General features: G+C 37.7%; 1 pseudogene; it reads left to right on the top strand.

Annotated features, from left to right (window-relative positions):
• Nucleotides 1-27,013, top strand: part of LOC149250414 (uncharacterized) — a 54,150-nt pseudogene extending 27,137 nt beyond the window's left edge.
• The last annotated feature ends 291 nt before the right edge of the window (nucleotides 27,014-27,304 follow it).

Genomic DNA, 27,304 nt, shown 5'->3' with positions numbered 1-27,304 from the left:
CCCCACACAAAGGTAATGCACATTCCCTCGTTTTGAAGACTTTGTTCTTCTGTCAAGAATGGTTTCTTGTTGTAGTTCATCAAGTTATTCAGGAGAGAAATATTCAATGGACGAAATTTGAACATGATCTCCTTGATCTTCAATCAAAGGAGTCTCATACAACCTTAAATTTTCCACATTAACAATAGCATAAATTTGCATATATGAAGGAAAATCCAACCTGAAGGCATTGTCACCAATCTTTTCCAGAATTCTGCGTGGACCATATCGAATTGGTTTCAACTTTTTACCTTCTCCTTGGAGCCTCTCTTTGCTAATGTGAAGCCAAACTTCATCACCAACTTGGAACTTGTGATCTACCCAATGCTGGTCGTGCCTCAACTTGTACTTGCCTTGGCTCTTTTCCAGTTGTTCTTGAACCCTTTCCTGCACTAATTGGGTTTGTTCAATGAACCTTCTTGCTTTGTCTATGTCACTATCATCATCAATAGCAACATCCTTTCCAAAAAATAAATCCAAAGGAGACTCAGGCAAGTATCCCAAACATGCTTCAAATGGCAACGTTTGAGTTGAAGAGTGCCTGGCCTGGTTGCAAGCATGTTGAACGTAGTGAAAATGTTCATCCCACAACTTAGGATGCTATCTGCAATACCCATGAAGGAGATGTATCACGGTCATTTTCACCACCTATGTTTGACCATCTGTTTGCGGATGAAATGTTGTACTCTTTTTCAATTTGGTGTCCATGAATCCCCACAAAATTGACCAAAAGTTCCCAAAAAAACGAGAATCTCGATCACTAACAATGGATGTGGGAAATCCAAAATGAAACCATACATTCTGAAAGAATAACTGAGTAGTTTGTTCAGGTGTAATTTTATTTTTACATGGCATCAAAATACACATTTTGCTGAACCTGTCCACAACTACATACAAATAATTATGACCTCTTTTTGACAATGGAAGACCTCCTACAAGATCCATAGAAACACTCTCCCATGGTCGTGAAGGTACTGAAGTGGTGTGTACAATCCTAACTTCATATTTCTAGGCTTACTGACTACACATAATGAACATTCTTTAATAAAACATGACACACTTTCAAGCATATGAGGCCATTAACAATACCCCTATAGATGTTGCACTGTCTTACTTACACTGAAATGACCAACAATAAGAGAAGTATGTGCCTCTTTTATGATGTTGACTCTTTCTCCCTATGGAGTACAAAGCTTACCAAGATGGTACAACAAGTTATCATGCATATGATAATCTAATTCCTCTACTTGATTACCGTAGCTCAAGTTTGCATAAAAATATTGAAATTCATTATCTAATGGATACTGCTCAATATAAATTTCATGCAAAACAGAATTATGCTTGAGTAAAGTAGCTGCACTAATAATAGGCCTAGAAATCATATCAACAACTTTATTGTACATACATTTCTTATACCTTATCACCAAGTGGAATTGTTGAAGAAAACCCATCCATTGGAAATGCCTTGATTGCTGCAACTTAGATTGAGATTGCAAGTATTACAATGGATGATGATTAGTGTGAATGATTGTTTCCTTACCCATCAAGTAGTGTTTCCACTTTTTCACACTTTGCACCAATGCATACAATTCCTTGTCATATGTAGGATAATTAATCACTGCACCATTGAAAGTTTCCGAATGAAAACAAATAGGCTTACCATGTTGCATGAGGACTGCACCCATGGCGTAGTCACTAGCATCAGTCTGGATCTCAAATGACTGTCTCAAGTCTGGAAGTGAAAGTACTAGGGTTGAACTGATCTTTTCCTTCAATGCATCAAAGGCCCTTTTTTTTTGCCTACCCACTGAAAAACCTTTTTCACACTAGTCAATGCATGCAAAGGAGTTGCTATAGAAGAAAAGTTAGCAATGAATTTCCTCCAATATTGGGCTGCTCCCAAAAAATTCTTACCTTAGTAACTATCTTGGGCCTTGGCCAATTCAAAATGACATCAACCTTGGAGGGATCTATTTTCAACTCACCTCCTCCAACAATATGACCCAAGTAAACTAAAGAAGTTTTTCCAAACTCACACTTTGACATCTTAAATACAATTGTTATTTCTTTAAGACATCAAGTACTTTTCTCACATGCATGACATGTTCATCACGAGATTTACTGAAAATTAAGATGTCATCTAAGTAGACTATAACAAACTCATCAAGAAATGGCCTCAACACATCATTCATCACACACATGAAGGTGTTGGGTGTGGAGCCTGATTATCTTATGTATTCAAAGGTTCCTGCCAGATGTATACCCCAGGAAGACTGTACACCCCTCCATGCGGGAGTCCGGGGGCCAGCGGTCCCTCAGCAGGGGTTCAGGGGCAATGCCCCCGAAGCTAAAAATAGATGTAAAATTGCCTTGTAAAAGTCTAGTAATTTCTAGTTAATCTGGGCCGTTCATTAGGCAGATGATCTGACGGTAGAAATTATGTTTAATTTAGGGTTTTTTGCCCTAGAAGGCAGCCCCTCACTATATATGAGGGAATTGTATTGCGTCTATGTATACATGCATTCTGAGTGAGGAAGAGAGAGGAGATTGAGAGCAAAGAGGGTGTTTAGGTTGTATCTCTTCAGTTTGTTGAATAATATAAAAGGAAGGACTGGATGTTTCTCCGTGGACATAGCCAAACTGGGTGAACCACGTATATCTGTGTCTCTTTTGTTTTATGAATTTTTCTATGTTTATATTTCTTCAATATTTTATGTGTTCCATTGCTCCGTAATATATAATTTTCTAACAACTGGTATCAGATTCGGAGGTCTATTTCGCTAATAAACTAGTGGGAGAGAAGGGTTCCTGGTTCGAGTGGGAGCAATGGCAGAAGATGGTAGGTTTAGGGTCGAAAAATTCAACGGCCAAAACCACCAGCTGTGGAAGATGCAGATGGAAGATTATCTGTATCAGATAGATCTGTACCTACCATTGAGCGGAAAGACAAAGAAGCTGACGAGTATGACAGACACAGAATGGGATATTCTGGACAGAAAGGCACTTGGAACAATACGGCTGTGCCTAGCAACGTCGATAGCGTTTAATATTTCAAAGGAAATGACAACATAGGGTTTAATGTCGGCATTGGCCAAACTGTATGAAAAACCCTCAGCTTCAAATAAGGTATTTCTTATGAAGCATTTATTTAATATGAAGATGTCAGAAGGTGGATCTGTTGCAGATCATTTAAATGATTTTAATACAGTTACAAGTTAGTTAAGTTCTGTAGGGGTAAATTTTGATGATGAAGTTAGGGCTCTGTTATTTCTGTGCTCATTGCCAGAAAGTTGGAATGGTTTAGTTATGGCCGTTAGTATCTTTGTCTCTAGATCTAGTACTTTAAAGTTTGATGATGTTGTTGGTGAAATCCTTAGCGAGGAAATGTGATGGAAAAGCTTTGCTAAGACATCAGGTAATGCTTTGACTGCAGAGACTAGGGGAAGAAAAATGGAAAGAGGAAAGAGCCTAGGATATCACAGTAAGTTAAGAAAAGGTAGATCCAAGTCCAGATCGGGGATAGTGTGCTAGAAATGCGGGAAGAAAGGACACCTGAAGAAAGACTGCAAGTCTCGGAAAGGAAAAGAAGGAGATGCGCAACAAGAAACTAATCATGAAGTGAGTGTAACAGGTGATGTGTTGCAAGATGCTTTGATTCTTTCATTAGAAAATATTATTGATGCCTGGTGGATAGATTCAGGGGCCTCATTCCATGCCACACCTGATAAGAAACATTTTCATGATTATGTTCAAGGATATTTTGGACAAGTTCAATTGGGTGATGATAAACCCTGTAAAATCATTGGAATGGGTACAGTTTTCATAAAACAACAAAATGGAAATTAGTGGCTATTGAAGAAGGTAAGGCATGTTCCATATCTGAAGAAAAATATGATTTCAATAGGGCAATCGGGAGGTGAAGGTTTCGTAACTACTTTCACAGATAAAACCTGGAAGGTCACTAAAGGATCCCTAGTAATAGCAAAAGGAGAAAAGGTTGGTACATTGTATTTATGCAATGGTATTTCTAATTCTCTTAATGCTTTAACCTCTACAGGAGAAGATACGACATTGTGGCATCATAGGCTCGGGAACATGAGTGAGAAGGGAATGCAGATTCTTCACTCAAGAAATTTGTTACCAGGTTTGAAGCATGTTGATTTAAAATTCTGTGAGAATTGTGTGTATGAAAAACAGAAGAGAGTCAGATTCCTTAGAGTTGGGAAAGAAAAGAAGAGTGAAAAATTAGAGCTTGTGCATACAGATGTATGGGGACCTGCTCAGGTATCACCTCTTGGTGGCTCTCGTTATTATGTTACTTTTATTGATGATGCAACCAAAAAAACCTGGATTTATTGTATTCGAAATAAATCTGATGTATTTGATTCTTTCAAGAAATGGAAAGCTTTGGTTGAAAATGAGACAGGGAAAAGGTTGAAGTGTCTCAGATCAGATAATGGAGGTGAATATTGCAGCAAAGAGTTTTATAGGTACTATTCAGAGAATGGAATTCGTAGAGAGAAGACAGTTCAATGAACACCACAAGAAAATGGTGTGTTAGAAAGGATGAATAGGACAATCATGGAGCGTGCAAGGTGCATGAGATTGCATGCAGGATTGACTTTACAATTTTGAGCAGATGCTGTAGGTATTGCCATTTATCTAATAAACAAAGGGCCTTCAAGTTCCTTGGATGGTGGTATTCCAAAGGAGGCATGGACAAGTAAAAAGGTAAACTACTCATTTTTAAAGACTTTTGGTTGTGAAGCTTTTGTCCACATTAACAAAGAAAATAGAACAAAGCTTGAAGCAAAATCAAAGAAATGTACCTTTATTGGATATGGTGTTAATGATTTTGGTTATCGCCTATATGATTATGAAAATCACAAAATCATTAGGAGTATAGATGTAATATTCAATGAAAAGGTCTTATATAAGAATCAGTTGCAGGAAAAGAAACAAGAAAAAGAAAACAGAGAATACACAGTGCTTGACGATATCATATTAAAAGTGATGGTGCCTGAAAATCATAATGATCAATAGCCAGAACAACAAGCACTTCAAACACCTGAAAGTGGTGTTATAAGATCTACTAGGATAAGTAGACCCCCTGAACGATACTCTCCTTCATTATATTATGTATGGTTGACTGATTCTGGTGAACCAGAATGTTATGAAGAAGCAATGTAGGTAGAAACCAGGAAGAAGTGGGAGCAAGCCATGAAAGAAGAGATGGACTCCTTAGCACATAACCAGACTTGGGACTTAGTCAGGTTGCCTGCAGGTAAAACAGGATTGCAAAATAAATGGGTTTACAGGCTGAAGGAAGAAGATGGAGGAAAACAGAGGTACAAAGCTAGACTTGTGGTGAAGGGGTTTGCACAGAAGAAAGGTATTGATTTTGATGAAATACTTTCTCTTGTTGTTAAAATGACTTCAATCAGAACTATTTTAAGTCTAGTAGTAGCTGAAGATTTGCATCTTGAGCAGTTAGATGTAAAGACAACCTTTCTCCATGGGGATTTGGAGGAAGAGATATATATGCAGCAGCCACAAGGATATGAGGTAAAAGGGAAGGAGAAACTAGTGTACAGGTTGACGAAGAGCTTGAATGGCTTAAAACAGGCTCCAAGGCAATGGTATCTAAAATTTGACAGGTTTATGTCTGAACAAGGTTATACTAGATGTCACTCTGATCATTGTGTTTATCTCAAAAGGCAAAATGATGGCAGCTATATTATATTGTTATTGTATGTAGATGACATGCTTGTTGCAGGTTCTAACATGCAGGAAATAAATGTGCTCAAAAGGAAATTGGCAAACTCATTTGCAATGAAGGATTTGGGTGCTGCAAAACAAATCTTTGGTATGAGAATAACTAGAGATAGGAAGAATCGCAAATTAACCTTGTCTCAAAGTGAGTACATAGAAAAGGTGTTGAAATGGTTTAATATGCAGAATGCAAAACCAGTTAGTATACCTTTGGCTAGCCATTTCAAATTAAGTAAGGAGGAGTGTCCCAAGACTCAGGAAGAAATGGCTCATATGTCTAAAGTTCCATATACATCAGCAGTTGGAAGCTTAATGTATGCAATGGTCTGCACAAGGCCTGATATTGCACATGCAGTGGGAGTTGTAAGCAGGTACATGAACAATCCAGGAAAAGAACATTGGATGGCAATGAAGTGGATTCTCAGGTATTTGAGAGGTACCACAAATCAAGCATTATGCTTTGGTGGTTCAAACATTGCTCTACAAGGATATGTTGATGCAGATATGGCAGGTGATAGAGATAACAGGAGGAGCACAACAGGGTATGTGTTTACTATAGGTGGAACAGCTGTCAGTTGGGTTTCAAAAATCCAAAGTGTTGTTGCACTTTCAACAACAGAAGCAGAGTATGTTGCTGCTACAGAGGCTAGTAAAGAAATGATTTGGTTACAAAGGTTTCAGGATGAATTGGGTAAGAAGCAGGAGTTGGGTAGGTTATACAGTGACAGCCAAAGTGCCATACATCTTGCAAAGAAATCTGCATTTCATTCCAAGACTAAACATATACAGCTCAAGTACCATTTCATACAGTCAGCATTGGAAGATGGACAGTTGATGCTAGAAAAGATACACACTAGCCAGAATCCTGCATATTTGTTATCAAATGTTGTAACTAGGGAGAAACTGAGAATCTGCTCAGTTTCCATTGGTCTTCAAGTATGATGAAGAAGATGAGAAACAACCAGGTCCAAAGTGGAGTTATTGTCTAGCAAATGAAGCAGCGCTGGAGTTGCTATAATCAGTCTCCAAGTGGGAGATTGTTGGGTGTGGAGCCTGATTATCTTGTGTATTCAAAGGTTCCAACCGGATGTACACCCCAGGAAGACTATACACCCCTCCACACGGGGGGGGACTTGTTCCCCCGCGGGGGTCCGTGGGGGCTAATCCCCCCCCGGCTGGGGGGTTCGGGGAAATTCCCCTGAAGCTAAAAATAGATGTAAAATTTCCTTGTAAAAGTCTAGTAATTTCTAGTCAATCTGGGCCGTTCATTAGGCGAATGATCTGATGGTATAAGTTATGTTTAATTTAGGGTTTTTTGCCCTAGAAGGAAACCCCTCACTATGTATGAGGGAATTGTATTGCGTCTATGTATATCTGTATTTTGAGTGAGGAAGAGAGAGGAGATTGAGAGCAAAGAGGGTGTTACAACAGATTTGTTGTAGGTTGTATCTCTTCAGTTTGCTGGATAATATAAAAGGAAGGACTGGTTGTTTCTCCGTGGATGTTGTTATCACTTAAGAATTCTAATGCCAAAATTTCTCATACTAGCTTGATGACAAAGGTCAGTGTTAGTCTAAGTTTGATTTCGATTTTCCTTAGAGTCTGAGTCTTAGGAGGTCTTGAGTCAAGTATGCATTCTCATCCATCACCGGTCACCCTCATTCATCACCAATCTCATAGCCATGTGTCAGTTTGATTTAGAAAAAAATCATTATGTACCACACAGCCTTTTTTAGGTGATTGCATAGCGCATGTAACCATTCTGAAGTATTTTCGCAGCGCGATAGGTTTTAGGTGATTCTGCAGCGAATCTTTCCCAACTGTCAAATCTGTTAAGTTAATCTATGTCTGCGTCATTCTTTGTCAGTTCATGCACTCCACATATCACGTCCAACCACTTATCTCCATTATCACAACCACTAGGTACGTTGGTACATATGGAATACAAGTTCCAAGGAAACCCAGATATGCACAGTTGTAATGATGATTGTAAGCCTTGCATGAGAAACAAATCTGCAAGATTTCAATTTGAAAAAAACATTGTCATCAAACGAGGCAGCAAATCAAGCGAGGCAGCTATCAGGTGAGGTAGCAATTCAAGCAAGTACAGGAGGTACCACCAAGGGCAGAAGAAACAAGTTGAAGACTTAAAGATACAATTGAACCAGCAAAAAGGATCTTCATAAAGAAATCTCACTTCAAGAAAGGATATGCTTCAAAGTTTTGGTAATTTTGCTTGGAATAATCTTTTCAAACATTCCCATTCAGTTTTGGAAGGTCTTGAAACAGTTGAAAGAATGTTTTAATAGCAAAGTGCTCAAATAGCAAAGTTTTGGGTTGAAACTGTGATTTTTGAAACAACTCAGCAGTTTCGTAGCGCGCTACGAAAGTGCTGAAGATGAAAGTTTTGTTTTTTTTTAGGATCTACCTTGAAAGAGAAAGAAGATTATTTTGAAAGGGATGTTGCTGTAGAGGTGTAATAAGATCACTTGAGAATTTTTGCGCCCTAATCAAAAGTAAAATTCAAGAAATGAAGATACATACACATGCTAAACCTTGCACTACGAAATCACTGAAGCAGCCTTTTTCAGGAGAAAAACTGTTTTAGGTAGTCAACTTCCAGGAGGTCTCTAGAGCAACTAAAAGCATATTTTTCAAAATTGAAAGAGGTTTTTATTCCTAACACACTGAACTAGAAAAAACTCTTTCATTTTCTTCAAATTAATTATGAGCTTGGAGAAATGGGTGACTAAACTTGCGCTACGAAACTGCTGTAGGTGCAAGTTTTTCACAGGCATATTTCTCTGTTTGACACCTGTTTTTAAAAGACATATTTTGGGCGGTAGGAAAGGTGTTTCAAAAACCCAAGAGCGGTTTTTGTTAAGCATGGATTGGTTCACAAAAGCCTCCTTCAGTTTTTCCAAATACATTGTTTATGAGAAGTTATGAGCTTTGTCCCAAGACCTCTTTTTCAGCCAGAACAGAGCAAGGGACAGTTTCCTAGTTTCTAGGAACAACAAAAGGATGAGTCATCAAGGGCCAGCTGGAAGGTTATGGGCTTCATAAAATTCGACTTCATGGAGTTTTATGTGTCAAAAGGAGTGTTTAATGCTTAGATAAGGTTGTTGTAATCATGATAAGGAGTTACACTTCTAGTTGTATTAGGTCTCTAGGACTGCTAGTTAGGTGTCATTTGAATTTAATAGTTAGTTTTCAGTGTCATTAGGTGTCAGGTCAGGTAGAATTCAAATTTTCCTCTTCCTAGAAGAGGAATCTAAGCATGTAAAGAGCTCTATATATAGCAGAATAGCTGATGTACTAGGGGTTGGAAAATTTTATGGAAAAGCTTGTATTTGGCCTATGTAAGACTCATTTTCAGTAATACATGCTTGACTTTACTTCTCAGGATTCATGAAGGATTTTTTATGTTCAGAATATGTGATGTTGTCCTTTTCTTAATTCTTACAGTGGTATGGATGTATAATCACTCAGAATTCATTGAATGTGCTCTAACTTCCCGTATACATTTATAAATTGTGTGGTCCCATATGAGTTTATGTTCTGAATGTTTAAATGCTGAATGCCCTGACTTCCATGTAGGGTTGAGTTCATTGTTATATTGAGGTGTTGTTGAATCCATAAGCCCAATGGATAGTTTTGTTTAATATGTTTCCACCATTCATATTTTTCACAGTTGTTCTATAAGAGTTAGCCATCTTATCTTTAATCAAAATCATTAATCCATCAAGAGAGAGCCCTCTCAGGTTGAGGAGGCTAAGCCTCAGCCTAAAGTAGGTTGAAATAGTTACTTAGAGTCAACCTGACCAGCAGCCCATCAGGATCTGATTTTGAGATAACATTTTGGTGCGTCTGCCGGGAGCCTTAAGTCTATTCATTCCCGAAATTAAGAGGTTGAACTTCTGAAGGTAGCAGGAGCTCAGACATCCATTTGAGGTTGCAAAACTACCTTGGCAACTCCACACATCGAATAAGAAATTGGAAGGTGACTCAACTGCTAGAAGATCAGTAGCTTGATGAAGTTTCAAGATGAATTCCACTGCAAGAATGAATGCCAGGTATGCTCCTATGAATCGGTCTCATATCCTTGGTTTTCCAAATCCTATGCCAAAGGTTGATTGGTTAGAGGATCTTCCGATATTCAAAGATGAAAAGAAAGACAATGCTGCTCTTCATTTGGTTAGGTTTCATATGCATGTACGCAGTCTTAAGGTTCATTTCCCTTAAGATTGTCTCATGAGGATGTTTATGACCACTTTAGAAGGAAAAGCATGGTCTTGGTATAAAAGTTTGGAAAATGGTTCATTATATTCTCTTGCTGATTTCCATGATGTGTTCTATGACATGTATAAAGAGTGTCATCCCTCCTTATTGCTGGTCAAAGATTGTTGTAAACATTCTACGAGTTTTATTCAATATTTGGAGGATTGTTATGATGATGATGAATTTATGGATGAAGAAATTTTAGAGGCTCTTTATAACAATGCATTTCAACACCAAGAAGAAATATTGGAAGAAATTTTTTATAATCCTCAGGCAGAAGAAAAGGTTGTTCATTTTTGTGATTCCTTGCTGCAGCTTACATCAAAGAATGATCACAATAGTGAGGAAAATTACATTGTCTATGAGAATCATGCAGAAAGGCAGTTGGATAGCACATCAAAGGAATTTTGTGTGGCTGATGATCATATTAATGAAGAAATAGATGAAAATTTTTCTTTGTCCTTGTCTTCTTATCTAAAATCATTTGACTACAAGGCAAAGGATAAGATGAAATTTTTGGATGAATTTGCCAAAGACATTGAGAAAGATATTGAACGTTTACAAGGTCAAATTCAACCCTATAGTCTTCGTGGTTGTGATCATTCTTTTCAAAAGATTTTTATGGCAGCACATAAGGAGAGAGTGTTGCTTCCTTTCTCTTTCACGATTGAGGATGAGTACACTGTTGTTGAAGATCAGTTTGCACAACCAGAAAGTTACAAGAATCATCAAGCTGATCATGTATTCTGGGATCCTATAGCCAAATATATGGAAGAGTTTTACTCTCCAGTGTTTCAGTTTTTCTATGAAGATCAGAGGCAATTTCAGTGGCAGTGGTCATCACAATATCATAGTGGCTCTGAACTCCGATGCAGTCAAAAAACTCAAATATTAGATAAGACAAATGATTGGGTACATTGGAAATTTCACATTGATTGAGCTGAAAGAAGTTTAAATTGATAGGGTAGGTAGGTAGGAAAAAAGCAAATAAGCTCAAGTTTGACTGAGCATTTTTCAGTACATGTAGATTTCTTTCTCCTACAGTGAACAGAATGCTCAAGCCCGAGGTGAAGGCCCAAGAAGCTGGAAAGGAATGCTCGTCAAGCAAATCAATGTTTTTCATAAAATGGACAAAGCACTAGACCTGCAAGTTCTTAGTGTACTACAGGAGCACACTATCCCAAGTGGAGCCACTGTTATCACTTAAGAATTCTAATGCCAAAATTTCTCATACTAGCTTGATGACAAAGGTCAGTGTTAGTCTAAGTTTGATTTCGATTTTCCATAGAGTCTGAGTCTTAGGAGGTCTTGAGTCAAGTATGCATTCTCATCCATCACCGGTCACCCTCATTCATCACCAATCTCATAGCCATGTGTCAGTTTGATTTAAAAAAAAATCATTATGTACCACACAGCCTTTTTTAGGTGATTGCATAACGCATGTAACCATTTTGAAGTATTTTCGCAGCGCGATAGGTTTTAGGTGATTCTGCAGCGAATCTTTCCCAACTGTCAAATCCGTTAAGTTAATCTATGTCTGCGTCATTCTTTGTCAGTTCATGCACTCCACATATCACGTCCAACCACTTATCTCCATTATCACAACCACTAGGTACGTTGGTACATACGGAATACAAGTTCCAAGGAAACCCAGATATGCACAGTTGTAATGATGATTGTAAGCCTTGCATGAGAAACAAATCTGCAAGATTTCAATTTGAAAAAAACATTGTCATCAAACGAGGCAGCAAATCAAGCGAGGCAGCTATCAGGTGAGGTAGCAATTCAAGCAAGTATAGGAGGTACCACCAAGGGCAGAAGAAATAGGTTGAAGACTTAAAGATACAATTGAACCAGCAAAAAGGATCTCCATAAATAAATCTCACTTCAAGAAAGGATATGCTTCAAAGTTTTGGTAATTTTGCTTGGAATAATCTTTTCAAACATTCCCATTCAGTTTTCGAAGGTCTTGAAACAGTTGAAAGAATGTTTTAATAGCAAAGTGCTCAAATAGCAAAGTTTTGGGTTGAAACTGTGATTTTTGAAACAACTCAGCAGTTTCGTAGCGCGCTATGAAACTGCTGAAGATGACAGTTTTGTTTTTTTTTAGGATCTACCTTGAAAGAGAAAGAAGATTATTTTGAAAGGGATGTTGCTGCAGAGGTGTAATAAGATCACTTGAGAATGTTTGAGCCCTAATCAAAGGTAAAATTCAAGAAATGAAGATACATACACATGCTAAACCTTGCACTACGAAATCACTGAAGCAGCGTTTTTCAGGAGAAAAACTGTTTTAGGTAGTCAACTTCCAGGAGGTCTCTAGAGCAACTAAAAGCATATTTTTTAAAATTGAAAGAGGTTTTTATTCCTAACACATTGAGCTAGAAAAACCTCTTTCATTTTCTTCAAATTAATTATGAGCTTGGAGAAATGGGTGACTAAACTTGCGCTACGAAACTGCTGTAGGTGCAAGTTTTTCACAGGCATATTTCTCTGTTTGACACCTATTTTTAAAAGACATATTTTGGGCGGTAGGAAAGGTGTTTCAAAAAACCAAGAGAGGTTTTTGTTAAGCATGGATTAGTTCACAAAATCCTCCTTCAGTTTTTCCAATTACATTTTTTATGAGAAGTTATGAGCTCTGTCCCAAGACCTATTTTTCAGCCAGAACAGAGCAAGGGACAGTTTCCTAGTTTCTAGGAACAACAAAAGGATGAGTCATCAAGGGCCAGCTGGAAGGTTATGGGCTTCATCAAATTCGAATTCATGGATTTTTATGTGTCAAAAGGAGTGTTTAATGCTTATATAAGGTTGTTGTAATCATGATAAGGAGTTACACTCCTAGTTGTATTAGGTCTCTAGGACTGCTAGTTAGGTGTCATTTGAATTCAATAGTTAGTTTTGAGTGTCATTAGGTGTCAGGTCAGGTAGAATTCGAATTTTCCTCTTCCTAGAAGAGGAATCTAAGCATGTAAAGAGCTCTATATATGGTAGAAGAGCTGATGTACCAGGGGTTGGAAAATTTTATGGAAAAGCTTGTATTTGACCTATGTAAGACTCATTTTCAGTAATACATGCTTGACTTTACTTCTCAGGATTCATGAAGGATTTTTTATGTTCTGAATATGTGATGTTGTCCTTTTCTTAATTCTTACAGTGGTATGGATGTATAATCACTCAGAATTCACTGAATGTGCTCTAACTTCCTGTATACATTTATAAACTGTGTGGTCCCATATGAGTTTATGTTCTGAATGTTTAAATGTTGAATGCCCTGACTTCCATGTAGGGTTGAGTTCATTGTTATATTGAGGTGTTGTTGACTCCATAAGCCCAATGGATAGTTTTGTTTAATGTGTTTCCACCATTCATATTTTTCACAGTTGTTCTATAAGAGTTAGCCATCTTATCTTTAATCAAAATCATTAATCCATCAAGAGAGAGCCCTCTCAGGTCGAGGAGGCTAAGCCTCAGCCTAAAGTAGGTTGAAATAGTTACTTAGAGTCAACCTGACCAGCAGCCTATCAGGATCTGATTTTGAGATAACATTTTGGTGCGTCTGCCGGGAGCCTGAAGTCTATTCATTCCCGAAATTAAGAGGTTGAACTTCTGAAGGTAGCAGGAGCTCAGACATCCATTTGAGGCTGCAAAACTACCTTGGCGACTCCACACATCAAATAAGAAATTGGAAGGTGACTCAACTGCTAGAAGATCAGTAGCTTGATGAAGTTTCAAGATGAATTCCACTGCAAGAATGAATGCCAGGTATGCTCCTATGAATCGGTCTCATATCCCTGGTTTTCCAAATCCTATGCAAAAGGTTGATTGGTTAGAGGATCTTTCGATATTCAAAGATGAAAAGAAAGACAATGTTGCTCTTCATTTGGTTAGGTTTCATATGCATGTACGCAGTCTTAAGGTTCATTTCCCTTAAGATTGTCTCATGAGGATGTTTATGACCACTTTAGAAGGAAAAGCATGGTCTTGGTATAAAAGTTTGGAAAATGGTTCATTATATTCTCTTGCTGATTTCCATGATGTGTTCTATGACATGTATAAAGAGTGTCATCCCTCCTTATTGCTGGTCAAAGATGTTGTAAACATTCTACGAGTTTTATTCAATATTTGGAGGATTGTTATGATGATGATGAATTTATGGATGAAGAAATTTTAGAGGCTCTTCATAACAATGCATTTCAACACCAAGAAGAAATACTGGAAGAAATTTTTTATAATCCTCAGGCAGAAGAAAAGGTTGTTCATTTTTGTGATTCCTTGTTGCAACTTACATCAAAGAATGATCACAATAGTGAGGAAAATTACATTGTCTATGAGAATCATGCAGAAAGGCAGTTGGATAGCACATCAAAGGAATTTTGTGTGGCTGATGATCATATTAATGAATAAATAGATGAAAATTTTTCTTTGTCCTTGTCTTCTTATCTAAAATCATTTGACTACAAGGCAGAGGATAAGATGAAATTTTTGGATGAATTTGCCAAAGACATTGAGAAAGATATTGAACGTTTACAAGGTCAAATTCAACCATATAGTCTTCGTGGTTGTGATCATTCTTTTCAAAAGATTTTTATGGCAGCACATAAGGAGAGAGTGTTGCTTCCTTTCTCTTTCACGATTGAGGATGAGTACACTGTTGTTGAAGATCACTTTGCACAACCAGAAAGTTACAAGAATCATCAAGCTGATCATGTATTCTGGGATCCTATAGCCAAATATATGGAAGAGTTTTACTCTCCAGTGTTTCAGTTTTTCTATGAAGATCAGAGGCAATTTCAGTGGCAGTGGTCATCACAATATCATAGTGGCTCTGAACTCCGATGCAGTCAAAAAACTCAAATATTAGATAAGACAAATGATTGGGTACATTGGAAATTTCACATTGATTGAGCTGAAAGAAGTTTAAATTGATAGGGTAGGTAGGTAGGAAAAAAGCAAATAAGCTCAAGTTTGACTGAGCATTTTTCAGTACATGTAGATTTCTTTCTCCTACAGTGAACAGAATGCTCAAGCCCGAGGTGAAGGCCCAAGAAGCTGGAAAGGAATGCTCGTCAAGCAAATTAATGTTTTTCATAAAATGGACAAAGCACTAGACCTGCAAGTTCTTAGTGTACTACAGGAGCACACTATCCCAAGTGGAGCCACTGTTATCACTTAAGAATTCTAATGCCAAAATTTCTCATACTAGCTTGATGACAAAGGTCAGTGTTAGTCTAAGTTTGATTTCGATTTTCCATAAAGTCTGAGTCTTAGGAGGTCTTGAGTCAAGTATGCATTCTCATCCATCACCGGTCACCCTCATTCATCACCAATCTCATAGCCATGTGTCAGTTTGATTTAAAAAAAAATCATTATGTACCACAGCCTTTTTTAGGTGATTGCATAGCACATGTAACCATTCTGAAGTATTTTCGCAGCGCGATAGGTTTTAGGTGATTCTGCAGCGAATCTTTCCCAACTGTCAAATCCGTTAAGTTAATCTATGTCTGCGTCATTCTTTGTCAGTTCATGCACTCCACATATCACGTCCAACCACTTATCTCCATTATCACAACCACTAGGTATGTTGGTACATACGGAATACAAGTTCCAAGGAAACCCAAATATGCACAGTTGTAATGATGATTGTAAGCCTTGCATGAGAAACAAATCTGCAAGATTTCAATTTGAAAAAAACATTGTCATCAAACGAGGCAGCAAATCAAGCGAGGCAGCTATCAGGTGAGGTAGCAATTCAAGCAAGTACAGGAGGTACCACCAAGGGCAGAAGAAACAGGTTGAAGACTTAAAGATACAATTGAACCAGCAAAAAGGATCTCCATAAAGAAATCTCACTTCAAGAAAGGATATGCTTCAAAGTTTTGGTAATTTTGCTTGGAATAATCTTTTCAAACATTCCCATTCAGTTTTGGAAGGTCTTGAAACAGTTGAAAGAATGTTTTAATAGCAAAGTGCTCAAATAGCAAAGTTTTGGGTTGAAACTGTGATTTTTGAAACAACTCAGCAGTTTCGTAGTGCGCTACGAAACTGCTGAAGATGACAGTTTTGTTTTTTTTGAGGATCTACCTTGAAAGAGAAAGAAGATTATTTTGAAAGGGATGTTGCTGCAGAGGTGTAATAAGATCACTTGAGAATGTTTGAGCCCTAATCAAAAGTAAAATTCAAGAAATGAAGATACATACACATGCTAAACCTTGCACTACGAAATCACTGAAGCAGCCTTTTTCAGGAGAAAAACTGTTTTAGGTAGTCAACTTCCAGGAGGTCTCTAGAGCAACTAAAAGCATATTTTTCAAAATTGAAATAGGTTTTTATTCCTAACACACTGAAATAGAAAAACCTCTTTCATTTTCTTCAAATTAATTATGAGCTTGGAGAAATGGGTGACTAAACTTGCGCTACGAAACTGCTGTAGGTGCAAGTTTTTCACAGGCATATTTCTCTGTTTGACACCTGTTTTTAAAAGACATATTTTGGGCGGTAGGAAAGGTGTTTCAAAAAACCAAGAGAGGTTTTTGTTACAAATGGATTGGTTCACAAAAGCCTCCTTCAGTTTTTCCAAATACATTTTTATGAGAAGTTATGAGCTCTGTCCCAAGACCTATTTTTCAGCCAGAACAGAGCAAGGGACAATTTCCTAGTTTCTAGGAACAACAAAAGGATGAGTCATCAAGGGCCAGCTGGAAGGTTATGCGCTTCATCAAATTCGACTTCATGGAGTTTTATGTGTCAAAAGGAGTGTTTAATGCTTAGATAAGGTTGTTGTAATCATGATAAGGAGTTACACTCCTAGTTGTATTAGGTCTCTAGGACTGCTAGTTAGGTGTCATTTGAATTTAATAGTTAGTTTTGAGTGTCATTAGGTGTCAGGTCAGGTAGAATTCGAATTTTCATCTTCCTAGAAGAGGAATCTAAGCATCTAAAGAGCTCTATATATAGCAAAAGAGCTGATGTACCAGGGGTTGGAAAATTTTATGGAAAAGCTTGTATTTGGCCTATGTAAGACTCATTTTCAGTAATACATGCTTGACTTTACTTCTCAGGATTCATGAAGGATTTTTTATGTTCAGAATATGTGATGTTGTCCTTTTCTTAATTCTTACAGTGGTATGGATGTATAATCACCAAGAATTCACTGAATGTGCTCTAACTTCCTGTATACATTTATAAACTGTGTGGTCCCATATGAGTTTATGTTCTGAATGTTTAAATGTTGAATGCCCTGACTTCCATGTAGGGTTGAGTTCATTGTTATATTGAGGTGTTGTTGACTCCATAAGCCCAATGGATAGTTTTGTTTAATGTGTTTCCACCATTCATATTTTTCACAGTTGTTCTATAAGAGTTAGCCATCTTATCTTTAATCAAAATCATTAATCCATCAAGAGAGAGCCCTCTCAGGTTGAGGAGGCTAAGCCTCAGCCTAAAGTAGGTTGAATAGTTACTTAGAGTCAACCTGACCAGCAGCCTATCAGGATCTGATTTTGAGATAACATTTTGGTGCGTCTGCCGGGAGCTTGAAGTCTATTCATTCCCGAAATTAAGAGGTTGAACTTCTGAAGGTAGTAGGAGCTCAGACATCCATTTGAGGCTGCAAAACTACCTTGGCGACTCCACACATCGAATAAGAAATTGGAAGGTGACTCAACTGCTAGAAGATCAGTAGCTTGATGAAGTTTCAAGATGAATTCCACTGCAAGAATGAATGCCAGGTATGCTCCTATGAATCGGTCTCATATCCCTGGTTTTCCAAATCCTATGCCAAAGGTTGATTGGTTAGAGGATCTTCCGATATTCAAAGATGAAAAGAAAGACAATGTTGCTCTTCATTTGGTTAGGTTTCATATGCATGTACGCAGTCTTAAGGTTCATTTCCTTGAAGATTATCTCATGAGGATGTTTATGACCACTTTAGAAGGAAAAGCATGGTCTTGGTATAAAAGTTTGGAAAATGGTTCATTATATTCTCTTGCTGATTTCCATGATGTGTTCTATGACATGTATAAAGAGTGTCATCCCTCCTTATTGCTGGTCAAAGATTGTTGTAAACATTCTACGAGTTTTATTCAATATTTGGAGGATTGTTATGATGATGATGAATTTATGGATGAAGAAATTTTAGAGGCTCTTCATAACAATGCATTTCAACACCAAGAAGAAATACTGGAAGAAATTTTTTATAATCCTCAGGCAGAAGAAAAGGTTGTTCATTTTTGTGATTCCTTGCTACAGCTTACATCAAAGAATGATCACAATAGTGAGGAAAATTACATTGTCTATGAGAATCATGCAGAAAGGCAGTTGGATAGCACATCAAAGGAATTTTGTGTGGCTGATGATCATATTAATGAAGAAATAGATGAAAATTTTTCTTTGTCCTTGTCTTCTTATCTAAAATCATTTGACTACAAGGCAGAGGATAAGATGAAATTTTTGGATGAATTTGCCAAAGACATTGAGAAAGATATTGAACGTTTACAAGGTCAAATTCAACCATATAGTCTTCGTGGTTGTGATCATTCTTTTCAAAAGATTTTTATGGCAGCACATAAGGAGAGAGTGTTGCTTCCTTTCTCTTTCACGATTGAGGATGAGTACACTGTTGTTGAAGATCAGTTTGCACAACCAGAAAGTTACAAGAATCATCAAGCTGATCATGTATTCTGGGATCCTATAGCCAAATATATGGAAGAGTTTTACTCTCCAGTGTTTCAGTTTTTCTATGAAGATCAAAGGCAATTTCAGTGGCAGTGGTCATCACAATATCATAGTGGCTCTGAACTCCGATGCAGTCAAAAAACTCAAATATTAGATAAGACAAATGATTGGGTACATTGGAAATTTCACATTGATTGAGCTGAAAGAAGTTTAAATTGATAGGGTAGGTAGGTAGGAAAAAAGCAAATAAGCTCAAGTTTGACTGAGCATTTTTCAGTACATGTAGATTTCTTTCTCCTACAGTGAACAGAATGCTCAAGCCCGAGGTGAAGGCCCAAGAAGCTGGAAAGGAATGCTCGTCAAGCAAATCAATGTTTTTCATAAAATGGACAAAGCACTGGACCTGCAATAGTGTACTACAGGAGCACACTATCCCAAGTGGAGCCACTGTTATCACTTAAGAATTCTAATGCCAAAATTTCTCATACTAGCTTGATGACAAAGGTCAATGTTAGTCTAAGTTTGATTTCGATTTTCCATAGAGTCTGAGTCTTAGGAGGTCTTGAGTCAAGTATGCATTCTCATCCATCACCGGTCACCCTCATTCATCACCAATCTCATAGCCATGTGTCAGTTTGATTTAAAAAAAAATCATTATGTACCACACAGCCTTTTTTAGGTGATTGCATAGCGCATGTAACCATTCTGAAGTATTTTCGCAGCGCGATAGGTTTTAGGTGATTCTGCAACGAATCTTTCCCAACTGTCAAATCCGTTAAGTTAATCTATGTCTGCGTCATTCTTTGTCAGTTCATGCACTCCACATATCACGTCCAACCACTTATCTCCATTATCACAACCACTAGGTACATTGGTACATACGGAATACAAGTTCCAAGGAAACCCAGATATGCACAGTTGTAATGATGATTGTAAGCCTTGCATGAGAAACAAATCTGCAAGATTTCAATTTGAAAAAAACATTGTCATCAAACGAGGCAGCAAATCAAGCGAGGCAGCTATCAGGTGAGGTAGCAATTCAAGCAAGTACAGGAGGTACCACCAAGGGCAGAAGAAACAGGTTGGAGACTTAAATATACAATTGAACCAGCAAAAAGGATCTCCATAAAGAAATCTCACTTCAAGAAAGGATATGCTTCAAAGTTTTGGTAATTTTGCTTGGAATAATCTTTTCAAACATTCCCATTTAGTTTTGGAAGGTCTTGAAACAGTTGAAAGAATGTTTTAATAGCAAAGTGCTCAAATAGCAAAGTTTTGCGTTGAAACTGTGATTTTTGAAACAACTCAGCAGTTTCGTAGCGCGCTACGAAACTGCTGAAGATGACAGTTTTGTTTTTTTTGAGGATCTACCTTGAAAGAGAAAGAAGATTATTTTGAAAGGGATGTTGCTGCAAAGGTGTAATAAGATCACTTGAGAATGTTTGAGCCCTAATCAAAAGTAAAATTCAAGAAATGAAGATACATACACATGCTAAACCTTGCACTACGAAATCACTGAAGCAGCCTTTTTCAGGAGAAAAACTGTTTTAGGTAGTCAACTTCCAGGAGGTCTCTAGAGCAACTAAAAGCATATTTTTCAAAATTGAAAGAGGTTTTTATTCCTAACACACTGAACTAGTAAAACCTCTTTAATTTTCTTCAAATTAATTATGAGCTTGGAGAAATGGGCGACTAAACGTGCGCTACGAAACTGTTGTAGGTGCAAGTTTTTCACAGGCATATTTCTCTGTTTGACACCTGTTTTTAAAAGACATATTTTGGGCGGTAGGAAAGGTGTTTCAAAAAACCAAGAGAGGTTTTTGTTAAGCATGGATTGGTTCACAAAAGCCTTCTTCCGTTTTTCTAAATACATTGTTTATGAGAAGTTATGAGCTCTGTCCCAAGACCTATTTTTCAGCCAGAACAGAAGAAGGGACAGTTTCCTAGTTTCTAGGAACAACAAAAGGATGAGTCATCAAGGGCCAGCTAGAAGGTTATGGGCTTCATCAAATTCGACTTCATGGATTTTTATGTGTCAAAAGGAGTGTTTAATGCTTAGATAAGGTTGTTGTAATCATGATAAGGAGTTACACTCCTAGTTGTATTAGGTCTCTAGGACTGCTAGTTAGGTGTCATTTGAATTTAATAGTTAGTTTTGAGTGTCATTAGGTGTCAGGTCAGGTAGAATTCGAATTTTCCTCTTCCTAGAAGAGGAATCTAAGCATGTAAAGAGCTCTATATATAGCAGAAGAGCTGATGTACCAGGGGTTGGAAAATTTTATGGAAAAGCTTGTATTTGGCCTATGTAAGACTCATTTTCAGTAATACATGCTTGACTTTACTTCTCAGGATTCATGAAGGATTTTTTATGTTCAGAATATGTGATGTTGTCCTTTTCTTAATTCTTACAGTGGTATGGATGTATAATCACTCAGAATTCACTGAATGTGCTCTAACTTCCTGTATACATTTATAAACTGTGTGGTCCCATATGAGTTTATGTTCTGAATGTTTAAATGCTGAATGCCCTGACTTCCATGTAGGGTTGAGTTCATTTTTATATTGAGGTGTTGTTGACTCCATAAGCCCAATGGATATTTTTGTTTAATGTGTTTCCACCATTCATATTTTTCACAGTTGTTCTACAAGAGTTAGCCATCTTATCTTTAATCAAAATCATTAATCCATCAAGAGAGAGCCCTCTCAGGTTGAGGAGGCTAAGCCTCAGCCTAAAGTAGGTTGAAATAGTTACTTAGAGTCAACCTGACCAGCAGCCTATCAGGATCTGATTTTGAGATAACAGACGTAACCCAAACTGGGTGAACCACGTATATCTGTGTCTCTCTATTTTTATGTGTTTTTCTGTGTTTATATTTATGCAATATTTTATGTGTTCCATTGCTCTGTAATATATAATTTTCTAACAGAAGGTAGCAGGAGAATTACATAAACCAAAAAGTGCAACTAGCCATTTAAACAAACCTTGTTATGTCTTGAATGCTGTCTTCCAAATGTCTCCTTCAACAATTCTAATTTGATGGTAGCCACTCCTTAAGTCCAACTTAGTAAAATACTTTGCATCTTTCAATTGATCAGGTAAAGCATCTATCCTAGGTAGTGGGTAATGGTTCTTTACCGTAATCTTGTTCAATGCATGGAAGTCCACACACATGTGCCATGTTCCATCCTTCTTTGGCACCAAAACAATAGGTGATCCACGTAGCGAAGAAATTGGCCTGATGATCCCTTTATCCAACAACTCTTGAATTTTCTTTTTAATTTCTACACTTTCCATCACTGACATCTTGTACATGCCAATGTTAGGAACAGGACAATCTTGTTGTAACTGTATTTCATGTTGGATTCCTCTCTTACGAGGCAATCCTTTCAGGTCCTGAAACCTCTCATCATATTGGTTAACAAAATCAACCAATTCATATTTCAATCTTGAGTCACAACCTTGGAAAGCTTCATTATCAATATCATTCTTGGGTTTGATCATCAAAAGCACAAAATTCTTGCTAGAATTCACTAGTCTTTTCATTTGCCCCACATTTACAAGTGAAAGATTTAGTTTCTTGCTATGGGCTCTTACAATGTATTCTACTCCATCTTTGAACAAATGGTATTTGTTTTCATGTCTATGGAAGATAGATTTTTTGTCATAGAGATATGGGCTACCCAAAACTATACCACATATGTCTAATGGCACAACATCAAGTTCCACTTCGTCTATGAAATTTGCAGTAATGGAAAATTTCAGTCTACGCTTACTAGTTACTTGCAATTGTGCATTGGCACACACCCATCCTAATGGATATGGCTTATGATGTGGAATGGTTTCCAAGTTAAAAATTTGGCAATGTTTTTAGAGATGAGATTGGCTTGAGATCCACTATCAAAAAGAGTATCAATTTTGCTACGTTTTGAGATTACCCTTATATGGAAAAGTTCTATCCTCTTCTTTTCATTTGGAGTTTCATTGTGTAAATTCGAAGTAGTAGTGCTAGCAATGGAGTCCTTACCTTTTATCCCCATAGATGCGATTTTAGTTCCATCACCCGAATCAGATCCCAAATCTTGTTGAATGGTTGCAGTTGTATTTTGCTTTCCCTTGTTGTTGAATTTCTTTGGTTTCATCTTAGGATGAAGCTTCCAAAAATGAGCTTCATCGTGACCCTCCTTGGAACAATTCTTGCATGTTAGTTTCTCTCCTTCCTTCTTAATGGATACATTTTTCTTTCCTTTCCCTTTGAAACCCTTTCCTTTTTCTTTACCCTTAAATGGATTTTTTCTACCCTCTTCTGGAATATTTTTCCCTCTTGCTTCTATATGGGTGGCTTACACACAAACCTCATATAGACTAGTGGGATTAAACATAAGGATTGTATGCCTTAGGTATCTGTGTAAACCCCCTATATACTTCAGCAATGTGTCTTGTGATTGCAAATCTACACCTAACAGACCTTCTAAATTCTTGGGTTTACTCTTGAACATTTTTACCTTTAAGTTGTCTAAAGTTTCGCCAATTCATGATGGCTTTCTGCATATATGCTAGAGGGTAAACTATATTTTAATTATAGCAATGAAATCATACCAAGAAATTGAGATCTTGCCATGTTTTTTAATCTCTTCTTGTGCCTTGGCTTCCCATCATATTAGTGTTGCACCCTCCAGTCTCAAGGAAGCTAGCTGAATCTTTGTGTCATCATCTTGAAGGTTTTGAATTCTGTAATAGACGTCCAACTAATGAACCCAATTATCAAGCTTCTCTGCATTCACTTCACGATTATACATAGGCAAATCAAATTTAATATCAAGTTTTAACAGGGTTGTTTTACCAATTCCTTTTGAGGTATTGTTATGAGTATGAGTAAGGGTTGTATTAGTGGAAGAGGATGAAGATCCCTATGAAGATGAAGATGAAGATGATGGTGGAGATGGGGGATGTTTACCTCCATTTCCATTACCTCCTCCTCTTTGAAGAACATTTTCCTTTTAGAGGCTTGGAGCTTTCACCCTGCAATCTTGTATTCGTCTCTTCATAGAGGACTTTCACCATCTCTATCATGTCAAACAAAGCCTTCCTAAAAACCTTCTCATCCTCTGAAATATTTGCAAGCTCTCCTTAATGTGACATGCTTTCTGAAGCTTCAACTGCAATTTGAGGTAGAAATGGTGGTGGATATTGAGGCAATCTTGCTTTCCTTCTCCTTGTCCCAACTTCAGGACCTTGAACCATCTTTCCTTCTCCTCTCTTGAGCTTCAACCTTGTAAGCATCACATTCACTTGCAAATAGTTAAATCCTCCTTGCAGAAAGAAAACCAAGAGCTCTGATACCAAACTTGATCTGAATGGGAAAATTAGTTTTTTTGTGCTAAATTCCTCTTCAAAATATGTAAAAGTTCTTAAGGATTCATGAGGTTAATTGCAAGTTTTATCATGAGTTTTTGAACGTTTTTATGTAAATTTCATGTACAAATTAACATAAACAAATGACTGAACAACATCATACAACAGACAAGAACATCACCAAAACAGTATCACAACAACACATGATGAAGGAGTTCACCCCGCCTGGGCTACATCTCGTTGCTGCAGCTTCCAATGGCTTGGCCCTCTCTATTATGCTCAAAAGTGTGAATACATCAGTTTATAATGCTCAAACAACTCTGAAACCTGCTCCAATGGCTCCAGAATGCCCAAAAATTCATGTCTAGCCTCTTCCTGCTCCTGAATTGGTCAAAAACTGAAGAAGTTATGTTTTCTCCAAGTCTTCCTGCTAATCGCACCTCAATTTCCCCAAAATAAGGCACCATCCTACAAATTTTCCCCAATTTCCACTAACTGCGCGCAGATTCCACCAAATTCTGGGTGAATTTGTCGGAGCGATTAAATGCTCAATGAGGCCTTATTTCCGAAAATCTAGGCCACATGGGGGGGGCACGTGCCCGGGGCTAATTCCATCGGCTTGCCCCCGCCGTCTGGGCCCCCACTCCGCTTTGCCTGCGGTTCTATTTGGTTGCACGTGCCCAGGGGCTGGCCCCTTTTTCGAATAGCGCATAACTTGGAGTTTAAATATAATCGGAATGACTATATATAATAAGAAACATAGTGGCACATCGTATTTGGCAATGTTTTGTTGGATGAAGGTCTGGTGTTCACCCTTGCCTAGTCCATTCAGCCCTTAACAAGTTTTTGGTGGCCCCCATGTTGCCATGTGGTGGCCTCTGGTTGGGCCATGTGGCATATTTTGGTTGGCCACCAACCCACCAATAAAAATCGCCCAAATTAGCACCAATGATATTCAAACAAGTGGTGCGACATGATTGGCCTGACAGAGCCCAGTCAACCATGCCTAGTCAACAGGCCCAGTCAGCTTGCTATGTCAGCAGTACAGACTACTGACTGGGCTGTCAAAAGTTTTTCCAAATTCACATGTTTTGGAAAATGAACAGAACATGTTTGCATATGAAGTTTATTTCGTGTGAAACAAGTTGTGCCAGATTCAGGATGATGAGCACTACGCAGTCATTCAGGTTCCACACCGATCCAGTAAATTTGAATTTTGAGCAAATTTTTGAGCACCTAATCATGACAACAATGAAGTGGAAAGAAAAGAATCATTAACTGCTCGCCAACCATCTGATACTGGCATGTATGATTTACAGAGGTTGCCAGGAAATTGTTCTGTCTCACAACATGGATCAAAGACACTAGAAAGTAAGAGTGCTTCTACCATTGATACATCCAACGACAAGGAAGATAAATTCTTGGGAATTAATGCGAAAGGAGAGTCAAATAAAAATCCCTTATTGTACAAGCATGGTGAAATGAGATTGGGTGTTGATCTAGCTCCTTTAATTTTGCAACAGAAGGATCAGGAAGATGCATTTACAAAGGCTACAAATCCTCTTGATGTAGAAAGACAACTAACAAACAACATTGATTTACTTACTGGCGAGAACTGGAAGCCACTCTTTTTGGAACCAGGAGAAAAACCACTGACGTCTAGTGGTATTGAGCCAGTGAGTGATGCCCCCACTAGTGCAAGTGGAATTTCTATAAGGATAAATGTAGCCAAAGTCAGATGAAGGTTATAGAAGCTTCTGGTGCTAGTCCAGAGCAAAACATGCAATATGATAAACTTGAACAAACAATACAAGTTGTACTCCCTTATGTTGGTGACATATTAACTGGGACAAATGTAACTAAATATGATGGAGAGGCCACAAGTGTCCCTCCTTCCCCCATTAGCCCCCCATTATAGAGTTTGCAGTAAGAAATATTATCTCACAAGAGAAAGGCTCTTGCATTAAAAAGGGAGGGAAAGCTAGCAAAAGCTAAAGAGCAGTTACGACTTGCTAAATTACTAGAAAGGGATAAAGGGTTGCAGCACAATGTTGATGGGAATGATGGGCATTTGTTATTATCATCTATTGTGCCCAATGCAGTAAGCATTTCTCAACAAAGAGAACAGACAACAAATACTCAAATACATAAAGGATCTATGTTTACTATACAATATTCTTAAACAACTACAAAAATATTTCCATATTTAGCTTCTAATAGCATCTTAATTTCTTCAGTAGGTAGTAAAGACAACACCTCTTCAAAGAAGCAACAAATGCACAAGAAGGCCACAAGCAAAGATCATATGAAGTTGCAACAGGATGCCTTTGCACACAAAAGGCGTGCTCTTACTTTAAAGTGTGAAGGTAAATTAGAGGAATCTGAAACTGAATTTGAGCTAGCAAAGTCATTGGAGATTCAAATGGATGAATTAGCTGGGAACTCACAAGCTCACACTTCAATTTATGGCATCAACAATGATGATGGCAAGGTCGTAGATGATATCTTTGATCCCCAATTGTTATCTTCCTTGAAAGGGATTGGCTAGAAAGAAAAAAATATTTTTAACCAGATGCCAAATAAAGGAGTCAATACTAAGAATAAGGGTTTGTTTTCTACATCAAGCCATGTTCAAGGAAAATTGGGAAATGACACTGCATAAGAAAATGTGGACAAAACTGAAGGTTCAAAGGAAGAAAGGATACGCCTTGAAGAAAATATCAGAGCAGAGAAGTTGAAGGCACTTGATTTTAAACGGGCAGGTAAGCAAACTGAGGCTTTAGATGCACTTCGCAGAGCAAAGCAGCTTGAGAAGAAGCTACAGTCTTTGGCTACTTGAAAGTGCTTTATATTGGCATTTTAAGTTTCTTCTTATTAGATGACAACTAAAAAGTTTTATACCCTGGGGGATTGTTTCCACCATTGTTTCCATTTGTTGTCAGGGTAGTAGGCTTGGCCTTTGGCTCTTTCTTCCCATAAATATCGTTGAGGTTCAGTGAAGTGAACTTATTATTTCCCTCTTCCCATTTAAATTTCACAGAAGGTCACAACAAAACAGACCTAGTTCGAGGAAATCAGAGACAGATTCATAGCGGCGTGCGTTTCTGATGCTCATGTCGAATCCTGTCGGATTTGATGTCAAAGGTTTCGTTGTTATGAAATGAGAGAAACAAAGTCGAAAAT

Source organism: Pinus tabuliformis, chromosome 7 (assembly GCF_031772625.1).
Source record: "Pinus tabuliformis cultivar Carrire ecotype Pingquan chromosome 7, CPIR1, whole genome shotgun sequence".
In the NCBI taxonomy this organism is placed as follows: Eukaryota; Viridiplantae; Streptophyta; class Pinopsida; order Pinales; family Pinaceae; genus Pinus; species Pinus tabuliformis.
Note: the sequence above shows the minus strand (reverse complement) of the source record. Positions and strands in the feature narration are given on the sequence as shown.